Consider the following 22770-nt stretch of genomic DNA (forward strand, 5'->3'; position numbering starts at 1 on the left):
AGGACTATTAAGTCTACCTTGTTAAAGGATTTACAAAATCGATTCACCTATTAGGATGAAACAATGGATCTACTTACAACTTGATTTTTGATTAGATCCTTGAATTATAGATCACCTCTTGTGACTAATGAATCTTTACTACTCCATTTAGACCTTGCCGAATACTCTGTTATGTTGTTGATTCTCTTTTATTCTTCTTAAAACATTACATGTCGATTCCTTAACATACTCATTCATTGCAAATGATATAATACATTACATATATACCATTCCAATAATTACAATTGCAAGGTCGGCTAAAACACGAGTGAACAAAATATTACTGAGTCAGCCAAACAGTAGAAAACTCGAGTTCTTCAAGCTGACTTGGTAACCTTTTGATACTCGGCATCCACTGCATTACTCGACATAATCATGCACTTGGTAGAAGTAGAAGCTTGATCCATACTAATCACATAACGTAGCTTGGAACTCGGTAACCATTGGAGACTTGGTAGATATAGTATCTCTCGGTAAAAATTGAATCCTTCATTTACCTTTTTCTCACTTGATAAACACTATACTTCCATCACTCGGTAAACACTGGCTTCCATCACACAAATTGATGACTCAATAGACATTGTGAAGCTCGGTGAACATTGTATGCTTCGTAGATACTGTTGGACTGCACACTCATTTGGCAGCTTTAGGAATGCTCGGTATGAACTACTAGACTACACACTCACTTGGTAGCTTCACAAATGCTCGATATGAACTACTTAAGTGATGAACCTACAAGGTAACCAATGAATGCTCGAGATACACTATAGACTGAGTGATGAACTCAATAATCATTCAGAATTGAATAAGTGTTGTCACTAATGACAAATACAATATAATGCCAACATTGATGCCATAGGTTGAAAAAAAATCTAATTGGATAATTGGCAGTGGTTGTTCACATCATATGATTGATGATATGAACAAGTTTGTTGACTTCAAAAGTTAGGATGGAGGCATTGTCAAAGTTTTAAACAATGCAGCATGTCAAGTTAAAGGTATTGGATCTATAATTCTTGATGGTAAAACTAACATTGAGGATGTATTATTTTTTGATGGTTTGAAGCACAATCTTTTGAGTGTCGGACAACTAGTGGATAAAGGTTATCAGTTATAGTTCATAGAAAATACATGCATGATCAAAGACAAAGATAGAAAGGTAACTAGAATAGGAACTAGATCTAGAAGTAATTTATTTAAGTTAAATCTTATTGAAATGACATGTTTGGTTACAAAGGTAGATGATAGTTGGTTATGGCATAAGAGATTTTTTCATATAAATTTTGACAGTATTGTGAAGACTAGTAGAATGTTTGTAGTTAGAGATTTGCCTAAGATTGTAAAACCTACTAATACAATTTGCAAGGAGTGTGTTTTGGCAAAGCATAATAGACCTTCTTTTTCTAGCAAGAAGTTTACTACTATAGCAAAATTATAGATTGTACACATAGATCTTAGTGGTCCTATGAAGACTAAAGGATTCTATGTTGAAAGGTATTTCATGATTTTAGTTGATGACTTTTCTAGAATGATGTGGGTTGCATTTCTTAAAGAAAAATCTGATGCATTTGATAAATTCAAGATATTTAAGAATAGAGTTGAGAATGAATCTAGCATTAAGATTAAATTTTTAAGATCAGATAGAGGAGGAGAGTTTAGTTCAAATGCATTTAACATCTTTTGTGAAAATAATTGAATTAAAAGACAATTATCAACTTCAAGAACCCTGAATAGAATGGTATAGCAAAGAGAAGAAATAGGTCAGTAACAAAAGTAGCAAGAGCTATATTAGATGAGAATGATGTATCCAAGATGTTTTGGAGAGAAGATGTGAATACAACAGTCTACACTACGAATAGAGTGCAAGTCAGAAAAGAGACAAACAAGAACCCTTATAAACTATGGTTTGGTCACTCGCCTATAGTTAAGTATTTCAGAATTTTTCATAGTAAATGTTAAATAAAAAGAGATGATTATATTAGAAATTTTGATGCTAGAAGTGATGAAAGTATGTTTCTTGGTTATTCATTGAAAAGAAAGGCTCAGAGATGTTATAATCTAAAAACTAAGACTATTATGGAAAGTGCAAATGTAAGAGTTGATGAGAAATTTAGGATAAAAGAAAGAATAGTTGATTACAATTCAAATGTTGATGTTGTTACTAAATCAAGGAATGGTGAAGTATTCCTTGAGACTAAAATGATTTGTAGAATGAAGGAGAGCCAAGGTAGGAACAAAGCTCAAAACCTTTAATAGAGCTAAGAGTTGACATAGCAACTCCTACTTTGAGTAAGAATATGACAAAGAATCATCCACCCAAGTAGATCATCAGAAGTAGAGATAAAGGTGTGATGACAAGAAGAAAAGTCAATGAAGAACTATGTTTGATATCTCAAGCTGACCCTAAGGATGTAGATGAAGCATGTAAAGATGATCATCAGAAGCAAAGTATGAAAGAAGAGTTGGATTAGATACTAAAGAATGAGACATAGGAATTGGTCCCCAAACCAGCAGACAAGAATGTGATAGGAACTAAATGGGTATTCACAAACAAGATGAATGAGTGAGGAGAAGTTGTAAGGGGCAAGGAAAGATTGGTATGTAAAGGTTACTCACAACAAGAATGAATTGACTATGATGAGACCTATGCTCCTATGGAAAGAATAGAAGTAGTAAGGTTATTCTTAGCATATGTAGCACATAAGAAATTCAAAGTGTGTCAGATGGATGTCAAGTCAACATTATGCATAGAACAACCTGAAGGTTGTCTTTTGACAAAGGATAAGGACATAGTGTGCAGATTGAAGAAAGCATTGTATGGCTTGAAGCAAGCACCCAAAACCTAGTAGGCAAGGTTGGACAAGCATTTGAAAAAGCTTGGATATAGCAAAGGTATGGTAGATAGTAATCTCTATTGGAAAGAAATTAATGATGGATTAATGATTTGGGTAATATTTGTTGATGATATCATATTTGGAGGAAATGATGATGAAAGTGAAAAGTTTTTAGAAAAAATGAAGAAGGAATTTCAAATGAGTATGATAGGAGAAATGAAATATTTTCTAGGATTACAGATTGTACAAGATAACTTGAAGGAATCTTTATTTCTCAGACTAAGTATTTGAATGATTTATTGAAAATGTTTGGTTTGGAAACATGTAAACCTATTGAAACACCTATGGTAACTGGATAAAAGTTATCTACAAAGGATGAGACACCTAGTGTTGAGTAGAAGAAGTACAAATCTATGATTGGAGGATCGCAATATCTAACTCACACAAGGCTGAATATAACAAATGTAGTTGGAATTGTTTCAAGATTTCAAGCTAATCCCATAGAAGAACATTATATAGCAATCAAAATGATATTTAGATACCTGAAAGGAACACTAGATTTTGGATTGTGGTATGATGGATCTAATGATTTCGCTCTAAATACTTATACTGATGTTGATTGGTCAGGCAATATGGATGACAGAAAGAGCACCAGTGGTGGAGCCTTCTTTCTTGGAGGAAGATTGATCTCTTGGATAGTACATCACAAATTATAGCAAAAGCATAATACATTGCAGCAGTAGACAATTATAACCAAGTTATTTGGATGAAGTAGAACTGAAGGATATAAGGATAGAAACCAGTGAACCTATTGTCATACATTGTGACAATATAAGCACAGTAAATATGTCTAGTAATCTAGTGTTGCATTATAAGAATAAGAACATTTCTATTAAGTATCACATGTTGAGAGAGAAAGTTGTGGAAAAGGAAACAAGATTGGATTATGTGAGCACTAAAGAGAAATTTGTAGATATTTTCACTACTCTCTTTCCAAAGATACTTTTGAGTATTTTTGAGGTATGCTAGGGGTTATGCCACTTCCTACATCAGAGTAGAAGACGCAAGAGTGCATCAGTCTAGTGTAACAAAGAACTCTAAGTTCTTATACTGATGTTGATTGGGCAGGCATTATGGATGATAGAAAGAGCACCAGTAGTGGAGCCTTCTTTCTTAGAGGAAGATTGGTTTCTTGGATAAGTAAGAAGTAGGATTGTACATCACAAAGTATAGTAGAAGTAGAATATGTTGCAGTAGCAAACAATTATAACCAAGTTATTTGGATGAAGCAAATGTTGAAGGATATAAGGATAGAAATCAGTGAACCTATTGTCATACATTGTGACAATACAAGTACGGTAAATATGTTTAGTAATCTAATGTTTCATTCTAAGACTAAGAAAATTTCTATTAAGTATCACATTTTGAGAGAGAAAGTTGCAGAAAAGGAAACTAGATTGGAGTATATGAGCACTAAAGATAAAATTGCAAGTATTTTCACTACTCTCTTCCCAAAGAGACTTTTAAGTATTTTTGAGGTATATTAGGGGTTATGCCCCTTCCTACATCAGAGTAGAAGATGCAAGAGTGCACCAATCTAGTATAATAGAGCACTATTGTTTGTCTGGGATGACTGTCGATGCTTCCTATATGGGGGAGTATCTATGATGGACAAAGCCATTTAGGACTCTTGTTGGATGTCATTTTGAATAGTGTCTTTGGACACTTGATCTAGCAAGAATCAGTTGTTGCAGAGATTCTTGGTTATTGAAACCTTTGACATTGATGTCAATGGGGGAGAAGCTCAGCATAAAAAACAAGCAAGAACAAATATGACATGTTTGGGAGAAGTTTAGCATGAAGACAATGTTGGAGAAGTACAACGTGGAAAAATAGAAATCATGTTGTGGTATATCAATGGAGGAGAATGATTGATGAAGAGGATTTGAAAAGAAATATTAATAGTCTTTTTTAATTGGTATTCTTGGAACTATATGTTTTTCATCTATGTTGTCATCAATGTCAAAGGGGGAAATTTTTGGAAGCATGAATGTTGATGATATTCCTATGGGGGAGTATTGTAGATATGTTATCATGATGATATGTTACATTCATGACTATATTTTTCATTAATGTCAACATAGCAATTTTCTGTGGAATATGACAGAAGAACAACAGAAAGATCAAGTTAGGATGGATAGATCATTAATTACTTTCAATAGAAATGTTAAAGGGAGATACTACTAAGTGTCTAATATATGAAACTAACCTTGGAAGCACAAGATATTAATTCTAAACGAAGTTATGCAAGTTTTGGTAAAGACTATTCTGAGATAGAGTTTACAAAGGCATGTTCTGGTAAACTTGTTATATCTCTTAGCAGATTTGTTATTCTAAGAAGCCAAAGTTAAAGATGTGAAGAAGACATGTTGATGATGACATGGCTAAGTTTTCTCATCATAATATTAAATGAAAAATATATTCAAGTTGTAAGACGAAAGATTAATGTTATCGCTAAGTGTAATGTGTTCTTAATGTGGTCCTATAATAATTAATTGAGAAGGTGTAATAGCTAACTCAGGCAATTATTTTATGGATTTGATATAAAGGAAGGAAATTTTCCTTTATCATGTGTATCAAAGAGAAGAAATTGTAAGCGAAACAAAGAGAAAAATGTGAAGTTGAGAAGAGTAGAGTGGAAGTGAAGGAAACTTCATTGTTGAGGTTTTATTGAGTGATCTAAAGTTGGATACTTAGATCCAAGGTTCATAACCTAGTCTAAAAGATCTAATAGTGATTGGTTTAGTTGATAGAATAGAGGAAAGAGGAACTTAATAGTAAATTATGTGTTTGGGAAATGAGCTCTTCTTGTAATTGAAATTGCATGTTTGGGCAGTGAGCTCTTCTTGCATACATTGTACTACAACTCCTAACAAGGTTAGCACAACTCCTAATAGGGTTAGAATCTCCTAACAAGGATTCAGAGTCTCTTAATAGGGACTCATATGTACTAAATGTTGTAATAAACTCCTAATAGGGTCTATCCTCTAACAAGGAATATTTATATTATTGCATCATCTTGTGGGCATCATTCCCACCAAGGTTTTCCCTCTAATCAAGGGTTTCCCTGGCTAACATATCTAGTGTAATTGTCTATGTGCATTTTTTTATGGTTGTTGTTTACTTTGGTTGAATGGATAAGATTTTTTAGTGTTAATAAATGTTTTAATTGTTGGATAACTAAATCACCCCTCCCCCAGTTATCTTGGTGGACTATTGTCTCTAACAGGATTCAAGGTCCATTGACAATGTGATATTAGAGGAGCTTGTTACTAAGTTGAAACTCAAGAAAATTCCCCATGACAAACCCTACAAGGTTACTTGGCTTAACAAAGGGCAAAGCATCTTAGTTAATGAGCAAGCTTGGATAGATTTTTCTATTGCAGGATATAAGGATAGATTGTTGTGTGATGTTTTTCCCATGGATGCTTGCCATCTTTTGCTATGTAAGCCTTGGAAATTTGATGGGGAGGTTTTGTATGATAGTAGGGCTAATGCCATAACTTTCAAAAAGGAAGGTAAGACCTTTAAATTTAGTCTTTATTGGAAGGGGAGGAATCAGAGTCTAAGGTACATAGTGTATTATTTTATAGTGGAAAAGAATTTGTTAAAGATCTAATAGATGAGGAATGTCAAAGTTATGCAATAATGTTGAAGTCTAAAGTAAAAGAAAATTTAGTCAAGAAACCCTTACCTATTGAAGTCCAAACTTTTCCTGAATAGTAAAAGGACATAGTGAGTGATGGTACTCCAGCTACCCTACCTCCTAGGAGGGTTATAAGTCATCAAATTGACTTTGCTCTAGGTCCATCCTTTCCAAATAAAGTAGCATACAAGCTCACTCTAGATTAGAACTTAGAAGTGGCAAGGCAAGTATAATAATTGATGGATCAATGTCTAATACAAAAGAGCATAAGCCCATGTGCAGTCCCTATTGTGTTGGCATCTAAGAAATATGGGAAACAAAAATTGTGTACAGACTCAAGAGCCATAAATAGGATCATAATCAAGTATAGATTTCCCATCCCTAGGATTAAGGACTTTATGGATTGTCTTGGAGGAGCTAAATACTTCACTAAGTTGGATTTGAAGAGTGGTTACCACCAAATTGGCATAAAGGAGGGAGACAAATGGAAAAAAACATTTAAGACTATTTGTGGTCTTTATGAATGGCTTTTAATGCAATTTGGTCTTTCCAATGCTCCTAGCACATTCATGAGGCTCACAAATGAAGTTCTCAAGGACTTCATAGACAAATTTGTGGTGGTGTACTTAGATGACCTACTCATCTATAGAAAGACAAAGCAGGACCATATCAACCATGTTGAGACAATTTTGAAAAGACTTCATGAAGAGAAGTTAGCCATCAACCTTGAGAAGCGTAATTTCTTCAAACAAGAACTTCTATACCTAGGCTTTGTAGTGTCCTAAGGAACATTGAAGATGGACAAGGAGAAGGTTGTTTCTATAATAGATTGGCCAACACCTACCACATCTACTGAGGTAAGAAGTTTTCATGGATTATCCCAATTCTATAGAAAATTCATTAGGAATTTTAGTGGTAGTTGTGCACCTTTGCTTGATACTATAAATGATAGAGTCAAGTCTAATTTTAAGAGGACTTTAGAAGCTAAGAAGTCATTTGACATGTTGAAGAAATAAGTAGCTACTCAACCTATCCTACAATTGCCTAGTTTCGAGAAACTGTCCACCTTAGAATATGATGTAAGTGGCTTTTTAGTAGGTGGGGTTTTGAGTCAAGAAGGTAGGTCAGTAGCCTTCTATAGTGAGAAACTTAATGAGGCTAAGAAGAAGTATTCTTCCTATGACCTAGAGCTCTATGCCTTAGTCCAATTTCTTAGGAAGTGGAGACACTATTTGTTTCCCAAAGATTTTTTTGTGTTTATAGATAATCAAGCTCTTAGCTACATCAACACTCAAGAGAAGATGAGGAACAAATATTTGAAGTGGATGGATTATTTGTAGGCCTTCACCTTCACATTCAAGCACAAGAAAGGATAGTTGAACAAAGTGGCAGATGCATTAAGTAGAAGGATCCGATAGTTCAAGAGATTCAACTCCAAAGCATTGGAATAGAGAGTTTTAAGAACCTCTACAATGAAGATGAGGACTTTTCTAAAGCCTATAAGGTATGCAATAATTTTGAGAATCATTTTCATAGAAAAATTTTAGAATATACCTTGCAAAATGGGTTTTTATTCAAAGGTAGCTAGTTGTGTGTGCCAAAGGGTTCAATGATAGAGAACCTAATACAAGAGAAATAGAATGGAAGCCTAAGTGGACACTTTGTTGTGAGTAAAACCATAGAACTGGTGCAAAGGTTCTATTGTTGGCCCAAACTAGCAAAGGATGTGACTAAGTATGTGGAGAACTATATGGTGTGCATGAAAGCCAAAGGATGAATGAGCAATGTAGGTCTTTATCAACCTTTCCCAATTCCAAATAGGCCATGGGATTGTGTAGGTATGGATGTTATTGTAGGTTTTCTCAAGACCAAGCAAGGGTATGAAAACATTTATGTTGTTGTTGATAGATTCAAAAAAATAGGGCATTTAATCCCATGTAGGACAACTAATGATGCGGGTCATATTGCCCATCTATTTTTAAATGGGGTTGTGAGGATTCATGGACTTCCATTAAGCATATTATTAGATAGAGATGTAGAATTTATGAGCCACTTTTGGAAAACTTTGTGGAGAAAGCTTGGCACAAATATGTCTTTTGGTTCAGCTTACCATACCCAAACTGATGGTCAAACTAAAGTAGTTAATAGGACCTTAGGTAACCTTATAAGGTTCCTAGCTAAAGAATATGGTAAGACTTGGGATATTATCATCTCACAAGTAGAATATGCTTATAATGATAGTAGGAATAGGACTACAGGAAAGAGTCCTTTTGAGATTGTTTATGGAATGCATCTGAGGGGTGTATGTGAATTGAGGTTTCTTGGAGAGATGGATCAAATAAGTGGTCAAGTTGAAGACTTTTTTCAAATCATGAAGGAGATTCAGGAGCAAGTCAAGCAAACCATCCAAGCTAACACTCAAAAACTAAAAGCCAAAGTAGATGAAAAGAGAAAAGATATTCAATTTTTTGTTGGTTACTATGTTATGTTCCATCTAAATAGAGAAATGATTTAAAAAATTGTGCCTACCAAGATACATATGAAGAGGGTAGGGCCTTGCAAAATCTTGGCAAAGTACATAGCAATTTCCTATAAGGTAGATTTACCATCAAGCCTAAGCATTTCCCCTATTTTCAATGTACAAGACCTTGTGGCATTCAAAAGCACATTACCTCAGACTATTTTGAGTGTTCAAGATGACATTGAACTTGCTACAGCACCTAGTGTGAACAAGTTGGAGGTAGAGAAGGTGTTAGATTCAAGAGGGAAGAAGTATACAAGGCACAAGGTATATATGGAGTACCTTGTCTAATAGAAGGGAAATCCAAATTTAGAGGCTACTTGGGTTGCTGAGACAGAGTTCAAGAAGGCTGGCATTCCCCTAGACATGTTACCATCAGGTACAACTTAGCTTTTTTGATGCGGGGGGTATGGTGTAGGAGCACCTAGGTAGGCTAGTGGTAGACATAGGGCTTCTTAGGTGTTTTTCTTGTAGTGATGCTAGCAAAATAACTAGATAAATAAGAGGAATAACTTGGTCCTAAGGTGTGGATAGGCAGGTTGGAAGAGCCCAAAATGGAAATGTTGCTCATAGTTCCTCAAAATTGCTCATTGGGCTTTATAGAGCATTTTTGAGTATTGGTGGCTAAATAGGTCAAATAAGCATTTTAAGGAAATTATTAGGTATTTAGGAACCATTTAAGACCTTTCTCATATTTTGGTATTAATTGGAGCAAGTTGGAGAAGTAGATGTTTAAAATTGCAAAAATTGCTCAATCTTGCAAAAGTTGTCATTGACAACTTTTTGACAATTTCTTGCAAATAGTGAAAAATTTTAGTTAGAGTTGTTCAACTACCTAAATCAGTTTGGAACATTCATTTTTAGCCTATATAAGGTCATTCTCCATCTTTTCAAGCAATTGGAGAAAGTACACTTTGCATTGTATGATCTAGAAAGCAAGTGATGAACATCAGTTTTATGTTTGTCTGAGTTTTTGGCATGTGTACAAATTAGTTTAAGTTATGTTATTGTTGGAAGTGTTAGTATATATCATTTAGAAATTTTTTACCTAGTTCATTTGTCATTTATTAAGGTTTTGTGTGTGTAGAATAAATATTTTGATTCTTGTTAGTTTGTTGGACATCCTAAGACAACCTGTTTGCACAAATGGGGTTCTAGGGCCACTTCACACCATTGAAATTGTATGGTTTATTGGGATTTGGAACTAGACTCCATGTACTCCATGTATAGTAGAGGATTTCCCATAGGAATCACAACAATGGTTTTTAAGTTGATGCCCTAGGCAAGTTAGCCCAACTTGGTTAGGGATCACAGAGCAAAAAAAGAGCTATGGAGAGGATTGAAAGGGCTGATATTTAAATCCAAGCATGTGGAGAGTTAGAACATGTTGTGGGATAACCCAAACCTAAGGAGAAGATTTGGTAAGGACCATAAGGTGTGAAAAATAGTTTTTTCCATCAAACAACATTAAAACCCTTAATATAAGGCTAAAATTGTGCTCGTACAACACAAACAAGTTGAGGACCTAAGATTTCCAAAATCTTCAAGAAATCTAAAAAGAATATTGGAAATGGTAACTTTTTTGAGCACTTATAAAGGGATTTTGCAAGATATCTTTGTTTTAGTGCATTTGGGGGCTAATCCTTGTAACCTTTTTACAAGCATTTAGGTGCAATTTGGCTTCAAAGTTGGGACTCGATTAGGGAATAAATTTTGATTTTGGTTGTGAATCTTGAGAGAAGCCTAAGTAACTCCTAAGAGTCCAATCATCTTATTTGGGAGTCACTGGTAGGCTTGGGGTTAACTATGTTATGGAGAGTAGTAAGCAAGTGTGTTTTATCTAATTGATGTGCACCAACTGAATGATTAGGATTTTTTGGCTAGAATCCTAATAATCATAGGGTGTGTAGAAACCCTATTTGGTCAAGTGTATGACCTAAGGAGACCTTGAGATAAATCTTGGGGAAAGAGAAAGGTTGGTTCTCACATCATTTATCTAATTCTATCTTTGAGAATGCATCTTCATATGTGTACCTAATTTTCTTTCTCCAATTTGTTCTTTCAAGAAATGAGGTTCACAACTACTCCATGGACATTGTTGCACTAGATATGGGTAATTTTTAACTCATGATTTCTATCTTTGAGAGACTCCATAAATGGTTTGTTTCTACTTAGCATTTCTTTTTGGCATTTCTTGAATGTAGATTTCCACATGTAGATCCCAAATAATAGGAAGATTCTCACTTTTGGAAAAGTGCCTTTTGGGGTGTTCCATGGGTGAATTCGCACTTGCAGAGATGATTTTCTAGAAAAGGAAAAATCATATCATTTTAGTTTCAAGGCTCCTCAAATGTTTCCTTCTGGTTCATAATTCTTCCAAGCACCTCCATGTCATGAATTCTAGCCATTAGCTCCATAGACTTGTCTCATCTATATGCTTTCAAAAAATGGTGCAAATGACTTAGTTGTGCAATTGAAACAACCATTTCCCAATGTTATTTAATACTTTTCATTTCCTTCATCTCTAAAGCTTTGAGCACTTGATCTTCATCAAGCATGATGATATAGAGTTTCCTTTATCATATTCTTCACTTCTTATCAACAGAAATAGATTCCATTTTCCTCTGTTAGGATGTACATTCATGAATACTCCTTCAGGTGGGGGGAGTAGGTGTACAGGTGAAACTCCAAAATTGGCATCCTTGGGCAATATTTTTCTGATCCAGATGATTCTTGGATTTCTTCTCATCAAGGGAAGATTCTCAACAATAATCCCTCCCAATCCTATATCACCTAAAGGCTAATACTCACTTGATTGGCATGAATCTCATAAGAAGGGTTGGGGAAGAAGGAAGAGCAAAGAAATCTTGAAATCTCACATAGGCTAGCTTAAGGATAAATTATGGGAAGAAAATCCTCCAAATGGAAACCTAGACTTGGACTTTGACACAATTTCATTGAATAGACTTTGAGCTAGAAGCTTAAAAGGGGGAGATTGAAAGTCTGGCAACACATTAGCCTCTCAAAGATCCTTCTAGTATGTAGTATTATATGTTCTTCCAATGCCATACTAAAGATCAAAATATCATCTAAGTAAATAATGACAAAATTACCCATAAATTATTTTAATACCTCATTCATGAGTTCCATGAATGTTCTCAGTACACTACCCAGCCCAAAAGGCATGGCTAACCACTCATACAACCCATCCTTCATCTTGAAGGTAGTCTTCCTTTCATCTCCTTATTTGATCTAGATATGGTGATATCCACTTTTTAGATATATCTTTGTAAAATACACTAACCCACTCAAGCAATGCATCATATCATCCATTCTTGGCAAGAGAATTCTATACTTGATAGTGATCTTGTTAATGGCTTGAGAATCTATACAGATCTTGTATTCTCTATTTTTCTTTGGTGCTAATAATTTAGATACATCACATGGACTTGAACTCTCTTGAATCAACCATTTATGTAACAACTCTTGCACTTTTCTATTTGACTCTTCACTTTCAGTTGGTGTCATTCTACATGTTATCATATTTGACAAGATAACTCCTAGAATACAATCCATCTAGTGACTAATCTTTCTCATAGGTGTCAATCCATCAAGCACATTATTAGATATAATATCATTAAACACATGTAACAAATCTACAACTTCAATAGGTATATCTTCTACTTTCTCTTTACCAAATTTTGCAATTGAAGAAACAAACATATGCTCATGCATCATACCTCACATATGATTTCTTCCATCAACTAAACATATTATGGAATTTTTGCATACCTTTTGTTTTATGTTCTTCAATGAATTTATCTTATGTCTCAGTCCATCCTTTGTTAGGGAATAGGTATTTACGTTACCATCATTTACAACACACACGTCAAACTACCACAACCTTCCTAACAATATATGGCATTCATCTATGGGCACAATTTCACATAGTACCTCATCTTGGCAGCTCCCAATATTAAAGCTTACCAAACACTTCTCATTAACCATGACCTTGTGGTCATCCTACTCCTAGAGAATTTGGTATTGACATGGGTATCTCTCTCTCTCTCTTGAGCTTTAACTCTATGACCATTTCCTCAGACACAAAATTGTCAATGCTCTTACTGCCAATAACCACATCACAATATTTATCATCACACTTTCACCTAGTATGAAACAAGGTCCTCCTTTGTTCAAGTTCATTTCCATCACTCCAAGAGATTCATCTACTAACTAGGACTTCTCCTCTTTCAACATCTTCATAATTTGATGACTTGGCATCTTTATCCACATGTGCAACTTTTGAATTTATTTCTATTAAGATATGTATCCTTCCTTGGAATTAAGAGCATTCATATGCTCTTTGATCTTCTTCACCATAATGGAAATAACCTCGATAAAAACCTCCTCTCATAATCCTTTCCCTCTTCCTCTTCCTCTTTGATCCCTATTATTTTGATCATGAAAATAATTGAAATTATTTCCCCTCTATTTCTTACTACTAGTTGCCTCATCATTATTTTTATGATCTTCATTTTAGCCTTCATAATACCATGACCTCTTCCACTTTTCCTACTTTCAAAATTCTTGCTCAATTTTTCTTCTACTCTTAAGGAAAATTGGTATGCCTCTTCAATATTGTGTTAGGATTAACCTCAGATAGAAATAATAGTTACATGTAAATATAACCAATACCAGAAAATAGTAGATTACATAAAAGAGAACACAAGACACCAAGGTTTAACATGGTTCACCCAATCCCTAGGCTACATCCACCAATAGCAAGTCCAATATTACTATTATCTAGTGATTACAACTTGATTACAATCTATAATCCCTTATAGCTCAATACCACTACAAGAAGCTACAATATCACCATTCATAATGGAATCCCTAACCCTAAGACTTTTTATACAAGCTTTTGCCACTTACAAAATTAGGGCTTGAATAATAGAAAAATAGTAGCCAATGTCTTTTACAATGTAAGGGCATTTTTGGCTTTGGGGAAGCTACCCCCAAAAACCCCCACAAGGGCATTACCCCTCAACCCCACCTTGTATAGTGATAGGGAGTGCCCCAGGACCCTGCAAGGGTACTACCCCTTGACCTCATCTTGGGGGTGTTGCCCTTAAACCCCCGTAGAAATAATCTGGAGGGAAATCGCACTAAATAAACCTCTAAATCTAATTAGGCTCCACATCACAACAATCTCCCAATTGGAGACTAATCAGACTCCACAATAATAACCTTCCACTTGGAGACTAATTATAGCACTGCTAAATTTGTAGCTCCCACTAGAATATCAAACCACCCCAGACTCTATTATTCTTTTATTATGTTCAATCTAGAAGACCAACCAAAGCTAAAGAGGAATTCAACTTCTCCCTTGTCACAACCTTTGTAAAAATATCTGTTAGATTATCATTTGCATGTATCTTCTCCAGCTTTAACTATCCATCATCCAAAATTGACCGAATGAAATGGTATCATAACTATATGTGTTTGGTCTTTGAATGTAGAGTTGAATTCTTTGCAAGATGAATGGCACTTTGACTATCTATAAATAAATAATTATCCTTCTGAGGGTGTCCCAATTGTTTCAAGAAGAATTGAAGCCATATCATCTCCTTAGTTACCTCTGTAGTAGCAATATACTTTGCCTCTATAGTGGATAAAGCATTAACCTTCTATAACCTAGAAACCCAGCTCATAGCTATCGCACAAATAGTAAATGCATAACCTGTAGTACTCTACTTAGTATCAATATCCCCTACCAAATCTAAGTCAACATTGTATCACCTAGTTTAGTAGAGTAAAATGAACACTAACTATTAAGGAAAGCATTAACAATACTAAAATGAGTAAACACTTAAGATAGGACCAATTTGTTATCACCACAAATAGAGGCAAACCAAGAATGGTAAGCTCCAAATGGTATAACACAATGATGCAATAGATATGTCCCCAATTTAAGGTATGTATGCTCACAAGTATAGCTCAAATCCTAGATGGATGGATGGAGCGAATGAGGCAAGGTTTCAACAATGGATTCATGGAGTGATTTTGCCATTATAATGGTATTTTGGTAGTTTATGAGCTCTCAAAATAGCATTATAACTTTGCATGGAGGATTGATTTATTTTAGTGAAGGGAGAGGTTTCAATTTATAGGATAAGGGCTTGAGGGATCAAGGGGTAAGATGCAAGGATGGCAAGATGGTGAGGGAGGGCTAGGATGCACTTAAAGGGGAGTACATGGATTGTGCTTGTTTAGCACCAATAGGGAGTGGACACTTGTCACAAGGAGGATGGCTATGAGAGGATAGGATAAGGGTTGGTCAAATGCTTGATGAGGGTGGTTGGGTATGTAAGATTCATGGGTGAGGATGTAAGAGCCTTTTATGGCTTTGTAAGAGCATTCATGGCTTGGTGGTTGGGATATTCTAAGGGGAGACTTTAGCTTGGTTTAGGAAAGTCTTAAGCTCATTTAGGATTGTGCAAATGATTAGGGGTTAGGTTAGGCTTGGGTTAGGATTAGATTAGGGATATTAGAGATGGGCAAGTGGATGGTATTAATGAGGGTGGGTGAGTTAGTGGCTAAGCTTGGTTAGTATGGGTGGATGGGGTGGATTAGGCTAAATGGAGGATTTAAGATAGTTTAGGGGCTATTAGATTTGAGGGCTTTATTTATCAAGTAGACTTATTTAATAAATGAGGGTTTTGGAATGTGATAGGAGAATAGGATTAATTGATAAATAGTGGTTTATTTGATTTATCAATTAGGACTATAGATGATTAATTAAATTAATCAGTTAGAGGATGGCAAATGATTAATTAAATAGGAATTTAATTAGTGATGCCTTTAGAGATAGCTAAATAGGATTAGTGAAGTGGTGTAATCAGATTTAGGTGTCTACAAACATATCCTTGTAAATCAATAATAGAGCCCCCAAAGTGTAAACTCTTACTCGATGTACCTCTCAAATATCTAAGAATCCATTTAACTACATTCTAATGCTCAATTCCTAGATGACTCATATACCTGCTAACAACTCCCACTGCATGTGCAATATCTGGCCTTGTGCATACCACAACATACATCAAGCTTCCTACAGCTAAAGCATAAGGTACCTTAGACATCTTATCCTCATCTTCTTGTGTCTTGGAATACATCACCTTAGTCAACTTCAAATGACCAGGTAAATGTGTGCTAACAGCTTTAGCATTCTCCATAGAGAAATGTTGCAACACCTTCACAATATAATCAGCTTGAGATAAAGTCAATTTTTTGTTCTTCTTCTCTCTACAAATCTTCAAACCAAGGATTTGTTTTTCTGCCCCCAAATCCTTCATGGAAAATGCATGTGCTAACTGGTGTTTTAGCCCCTTAATATGATCCATGTTAAACCCAACTTCAAGCATATCATCAACATATAAACATAAACTAATATAGCTATCATCACCAAACCTTGTAAAATAAACACAATAATTTGAATGATACCTACTATATCCATGCTCATGCATAAAACTATCAAATTTCATATACCATTGTCAAGGTGCTTACTTTAAGCCATATAAACTTTTCTTCAATCCATATACTAAGCTCTCCTTACCTTTGACCTCAAATCCCTATGGCTAAGCCATATATATCTCTTCATCCAAATCACCATGAAGGAAGGTTGTTTTAAGATCAAGCTACTCCAAATACAAATGTCCAGTAGCCACAATACTTAAAACAATGTGAATAGAAGTCATTTTAACAATGGGAGAGAATATCTCATCAAAATCGATACCGTTTTCTATGAAAATCCTTTTACAACTAACCTAGCTTTAAATCTCTTCTTACCTCCATCCCCTTTTTCAACTTGTAAACCCATTTATTCTATAAAGCCTTTTTACTTGAAGACAACTTGCATAAATCCCATGTCTTATTTTTTAGTAAAGAGTCCATTTCTTCTTTCATTACAAACTCCCACTAAATCTTTGTATCCATTTGCATAGCTTCATCATCATAACATTCAAATTCACCAGCATCAGTAAGTAAAACAGAATACAAAGAAGGAGAAAATCTTTTTGGAGGTCTATTCATCCTTATTGACCATATAACATTCACTGGTGTGTGTGGTATTTGTTGTTTTGGTTGTTGCACATCATGAAGAATTGTTGGAACATCAACTTTTGGAGTATCACCAGCACTACATAATCATTTTCTTTCTTCGCATGTTGTTGCAACAGATCTTTGTACAACACTTTCTCATTGAATATGACATCCCTGCTTCTTATAATTTTAGGATTTTCAAAATCCCAAAGCCTATAACCAAATTCATTAATGTCATATCCAACAAATACACATTTCTTTGACTTACCTTCCAGCTTGGTTCTATTTTTAGAATCTATATGAGCAAATGCTTCACAACCAAAGGTTCTGAGAAAAGAATAACTCACCTTCTTACCAGTCCATGCTTCTTCTAAAATACCATAACCAAAAGGAGTGGAGGGACCTCTATTAATCAAATATACAGCAATATTAATAACCTTCACCCACATTTTTAAGGGAAACCCTCCATGCAACCCTATCCTTCTTGCATGTTCCATTATAGTCATGTTCATGTGTTTAGCCACTCCATTTTACTATGGAGTCCTTGGAATAGTTTTCTATCTATGAATTCTATTAGCAGAGCAATAATCTTCAAATTCATGACTACAATACTCACCATCATTATCAGATCTAAGACATTTTAATTTCTTTCCAATCTCACTTTCAACAAGCATTTCCATTTCTTAAAAGTTTGAAATATATTAGATTTATGTCTAAGGAAATAAACCCATACTTTTCTAGTTGCATCATTAATAAATGTAACATAATAATGAGAGCCACCAAAAGAAAGATACCTAAGCTGGTCCCCATACATCTATATGCACAAGCTCTAATTTCTCACTTTTATTTTCCTACCCAATCTTCACAAAATTCACTCTCTTTTGTTTTCTAGACATGCAACTTTCACAGAAATCCATATTAACACATTTCAGACCTAGTAAAACTTTCTTTGAATGAAGTACTTTCATACCTTTCTCACTCATGTGCCCAAGTTTGTTATGCCACAATGTTGTATCAGAATCTAAAGTAGCTATTTGTTCTCCTTACTCAACTATAGTAATTGTTCCTAAACATTCATTTTTCTTTGAAACAATAAAAGTAGAAGGAACACTATGACATGTACAAAGATATAAGGTGCCCACTTTCACACCTTTTGCTACTACAAGGGAACCTTTTGAAACCTTCTATTTTTTGTCATTAAAAGTAACTACACAACCCTCATCACTAAGTTGCCCTGTTGAAATTAAATTCCTACTTAGCCTTGGAACATGTCTTACCTTATGTAGTAGCCAATGATTCCCATTTTGCAACTTAATCTTAACTTTTTCCTTTCCAACAATCTGACAAGGTTCCTTATTCCTCAAATAAACAAGCCCAAAATCCCCTTGAACATAATCAATGAAATAACCTCTATGAGGTGTAGCATGAAATGAAGCACCAAAATCTAAAACCCATGAATCATCAACACTTTCTAGAGATAGAAGAAAAGCATCCTCTTTGGATTTGTTACTAACCACATTTGTCTCCTTGTTCCCTTCTAGTTTGTTTCCTTTATTGTTCTTTTGAGTCCAGAAATCTATCTTCTTATGCCTTGATATCCCACAATACTATCAATCTCTCGGTCCTCTAGATTGATACCTCTTCCCCTTTGACTTTCTTGTTGATTTCCCATGATTTCCAATATTATTTCCTCTCTCAGTCATTCTACCTCTGCTTTATGCATTCAAAGCACTTCCTGATGTAGATCCACCTGAGGTTTTCCTACGAGTTTCCTCACTCAAAATAACATCGATTACATCATCATATTTTAAGGTACTAGATCTAGAAATAGAATTAATCATAATCATTACCAAGTCATTCCAGCTTTCAACTGAAGAACACAAAATCAAGAGAGCCCTAATTTATTCATCAAAATTGATACTTATAGAAGATAACTAACTAGTAATACTATTAAACTCATTTAAATGATCTACAATAGATCCACCTTCTGTCATTTTCATATTAAATAAATGCTTCATGAGAAATACCTTGTTTGAAGCGGAGGGCTTTTCATATAGTTTCACTTGGGTTTGCATCAATTCTTTTGTTGTCTTCACTTTTGTAATATTAAATGCCACTGATGGTGCTAGGCATAATCGAATGCTTCCAAGTGCCTTTTTGTCCAAAATATCCTAGTCATCACTTGTCATAGATCCTTGATTCTTAGTTTTTCCTTCTAATAGCTTTGATAAATCCTTCTAATAAAGATAGTCCTCCATTTTCATTTTCCATAATTGAAAGTTCTTCCCATTAAACTTGTCAACCCTCAGCTTACCCTCGCCTGCCATCACTCCCACTCAACTGTGAGACTCTTCCTATAGAGGATCGCTAAAAATTAAAATTCAAAAAAAAAAGATGATAGTCTGGCTAATAATAATAATGATGATCATCTGGCTTTGATACCACTTGCTAGGATTAACATCAGAGAGAAATAATAGTTACATGCAAATATAACCAATACCAGAAAATAGTAGATTGCATAAAAGAGAACACAAGACAACAAGATTTAATGTGGTTCACCCAATCCCTAGGCTACATCCACCAATAGCAAGTCCAATATTATTATTATCCAGTGATTACAACGTGATTACAATCTATAATCCCTTATAGCTCAATACTGCCACAAGAACCTACAATATCACCATTCATAATGAAATCCCTAACCCTAATCCTTTTTATACAAGCTTTTTCTGCTTACAAAATTAGGGCTAGAATAATAGAAAAATAGTAGCCGACACCTTTTACAATATAAGGGCATTTTTGGCTTTGATAGTGTTGCCTTAGGACCCCATAGGGGCGCTACCCCTTGACCCTATCTTGGGGGCGCTGCCCCCAAACACCCATAGAAATAATCTGGAGGGAAATCATGTTGAATAAACTTTTGAGTCTGATTAGGCTCCACATCACAACATATTGGTCAATTTAACTAGACTCAACTCATCTTGTATACTTGACCTCAACCCATTAAGGTAATAGACAACTTTCTCCTTATCAACCTTTGCATGAAATGTTTTGATGAGGACTCATTAGAACTCTTCCATATAATCTTGAAAAAATCTTCCCACTTGCTTCAACCCTTGCATTTTCTTTAGCACATTAAGTGTAGTGCCTCTCCCATTTGTTTTCTATAATTCATCCTAATGTATGCAACCATGATGATCTTGCTTTGTGAGTAATTGTGATTAGGGCTCGTGAGTGGTCTACAACCTTGGGTTGATTTGTTTATGTTATTGTATCAATTTAATTAATTAATGCTTATACCTAATTCATGAGATTATGATGTATTTGGTGGTTTATTGAGGTTTGTTCTAGTAGTTACCTGGATTGATGCGGCATCATGATGTTGTTTTCTGATTACCCTGAGATGTGAATAGTGGTTACACTATGTATTATTGTCTTATTGCACTTGACTAGCTTCCTGCAGCAGTGTTTGCTCGTGTTTTGGACTGTGTTGACTTATATATTATAGTAGCATTTATGTTGTTGAATAATTATTATTATTTCCATTATTAAATGCCTGAATTGATTAGAAATTTATTTATATGTGTTAGATTCATTGATTTATCATGCTACAAATAATTACCTTGTCTCTTAAATAAATTTATGTAAAAGGGTTATTTAAATGATTATTAAATGAAATTTATTGATGCTTTAATTACATACTTGTTGCTTCGATTATGATATATTGTGCATCTACACTGGATTGTGTTCATTTAGTGTGTAGGACTTATATCCCCGGTAGTGGCACATGGAGTTAGTGATTAGACCTTTCATGTTGAGCCAATATCATCCTTGTATGGGTGACGTATCTTTTATTGTTATTTTAATCCTCTGGTAATTAGTAAATATGGATTCATAATGCATTATGTGATTAGACTCTATGCATTTAGGATTTTGCAGTAGTCACAAAAAAGATTAAATTTTATTTTATTTTAATGGCATAGAGGGATTTTAATTATTATATTTAATCTTTATTGTATTTTTGGCTAACTTGTCATAATTGAATTCCAAGCAATTGGAATCACTTGATTCATTTGGGTTAATGGATCTATTAGTTATTAAGTTATTTTAATAACCTACTTTATAGTTCACTTTGAAAAAGTACTTGTATTGGCAAAAATAAACTTTATTGTTCACCTTTCACTTTGAGTATCATGTTTTGAAGAGCAAAAGGCAAACCCTCTTGGGGCTGAAATGAAGATTTGTTCATTGTGGGAATCTGTCTTGGCGATTCTTTGTGAGATTGATCTCATTGGATTCATATTAGGATTGCTCCACTTTGCTGAAGATTTCAACTAATTCAGTTTGGTATTCATTTATTTCTCCTCGTTCTTGGTTTTTACCAAATGTGCAAGGTAAGGCTTTCTAATTTAATTAGTTTTAATCTATTTGAACCCATTCTTTTAATTGATAAATGTTAAGGGGTGGAGAACTAGTTTTACCCTCTATTTTTTATAAAATTCTATTACTCGATTGGATGAGTGTGAGAATTTGATGTTTTTAGCATGTGGGTTTGGGGGTTTTCTTGTTGTTATGTTGTTGGATATCAGTGAAGTATTCTGATCCATGATTTTATTTGAAAAGTGTAATGTTAGGTGGGTTTAGACCAATGGGTCTAATTTTGTTGATTTTTGAGCAATTTTTGCATCACCTCATTTTGTGTGCCGCCTAGCTTTCTTGGATATTTCTTTGCTTTCATTTTTTTCATGGATCTAGAATGTATGTTAGGTTTCCAATATGACCATGGTTTTTCTCTTTGCATCACTGGGATTTATGTAGAATCCATACTCCTAGATTTAGGTTGGATGAGTAAGTTCATGATGTTTGGTGTTTTGTTGCCTTTTTGGGATTCATGTCAAATCTATGCTCTCGGATGTAGGTTGGTTGAGTGGCATTGTTGTACTTGTATCATTTTTTGCATTTCTCATATCCAACCCTTGCATTAGTATTATGTAATTTTATCCATTTAGTTGGTTGTGCCACACATGAGCACACATGCATGTGTGTATGATAGGATCTTGTGAGTCCAAAACTCCCAAAATAGGTTAGTTGAGGGATTGTTCATTTGGGGGTTGGTTCAGGAACTTGCATCACCTTTAGGCACTCACTGTGTGGTGAGCATGGGTGTGTAGGGTAGACATGTGGAGTGACTTCTCTCGTGTACCCTAGCCCAAAAGTGACTAACAAGGTAACATGAAGAGGTTCTAACAAGTGATAATCAAAATTAATTAATGATGATAAAACTTAATGATAAGATAAGAGAACTAAATAGTTAAGTTGAGGGTGTGTACCTGAACGGTTAATCCAAGGGTATATGTCTGAATGGTTAAGTTGATGACATGGTGTGTGACCTCCTAATTGAAGTTGATATTAATGCACAAACTTATAGCTTGGGCTTTCTAATGCAAAGTGACTTACACTCCACTAGAGTCCCTACATATTTATCTTATACAAGTTTTGACCAGTGACTTGATGTGTTGCATTGTCTCATGATCATATAGATTTTGGTCTCATGTTCTTGAATGGTGTGTGTG

Source organism: Cupressus sempervirens, chromosome 10 (assembly GCF_028749045.1).
Source record: "Cupressus sempervirens isolate cs-2001-9-10 chromosome 10, ASM2874904v1, whole genome shotgun sequence".
Taxonomy (NCBI): domain Eukaryota; kingdom Viridiplantae; phylum Streptophyta; class Pinopsida; order Cupressales; family Cupressaceae; genus Cupressus; species Cupressus sempervirens.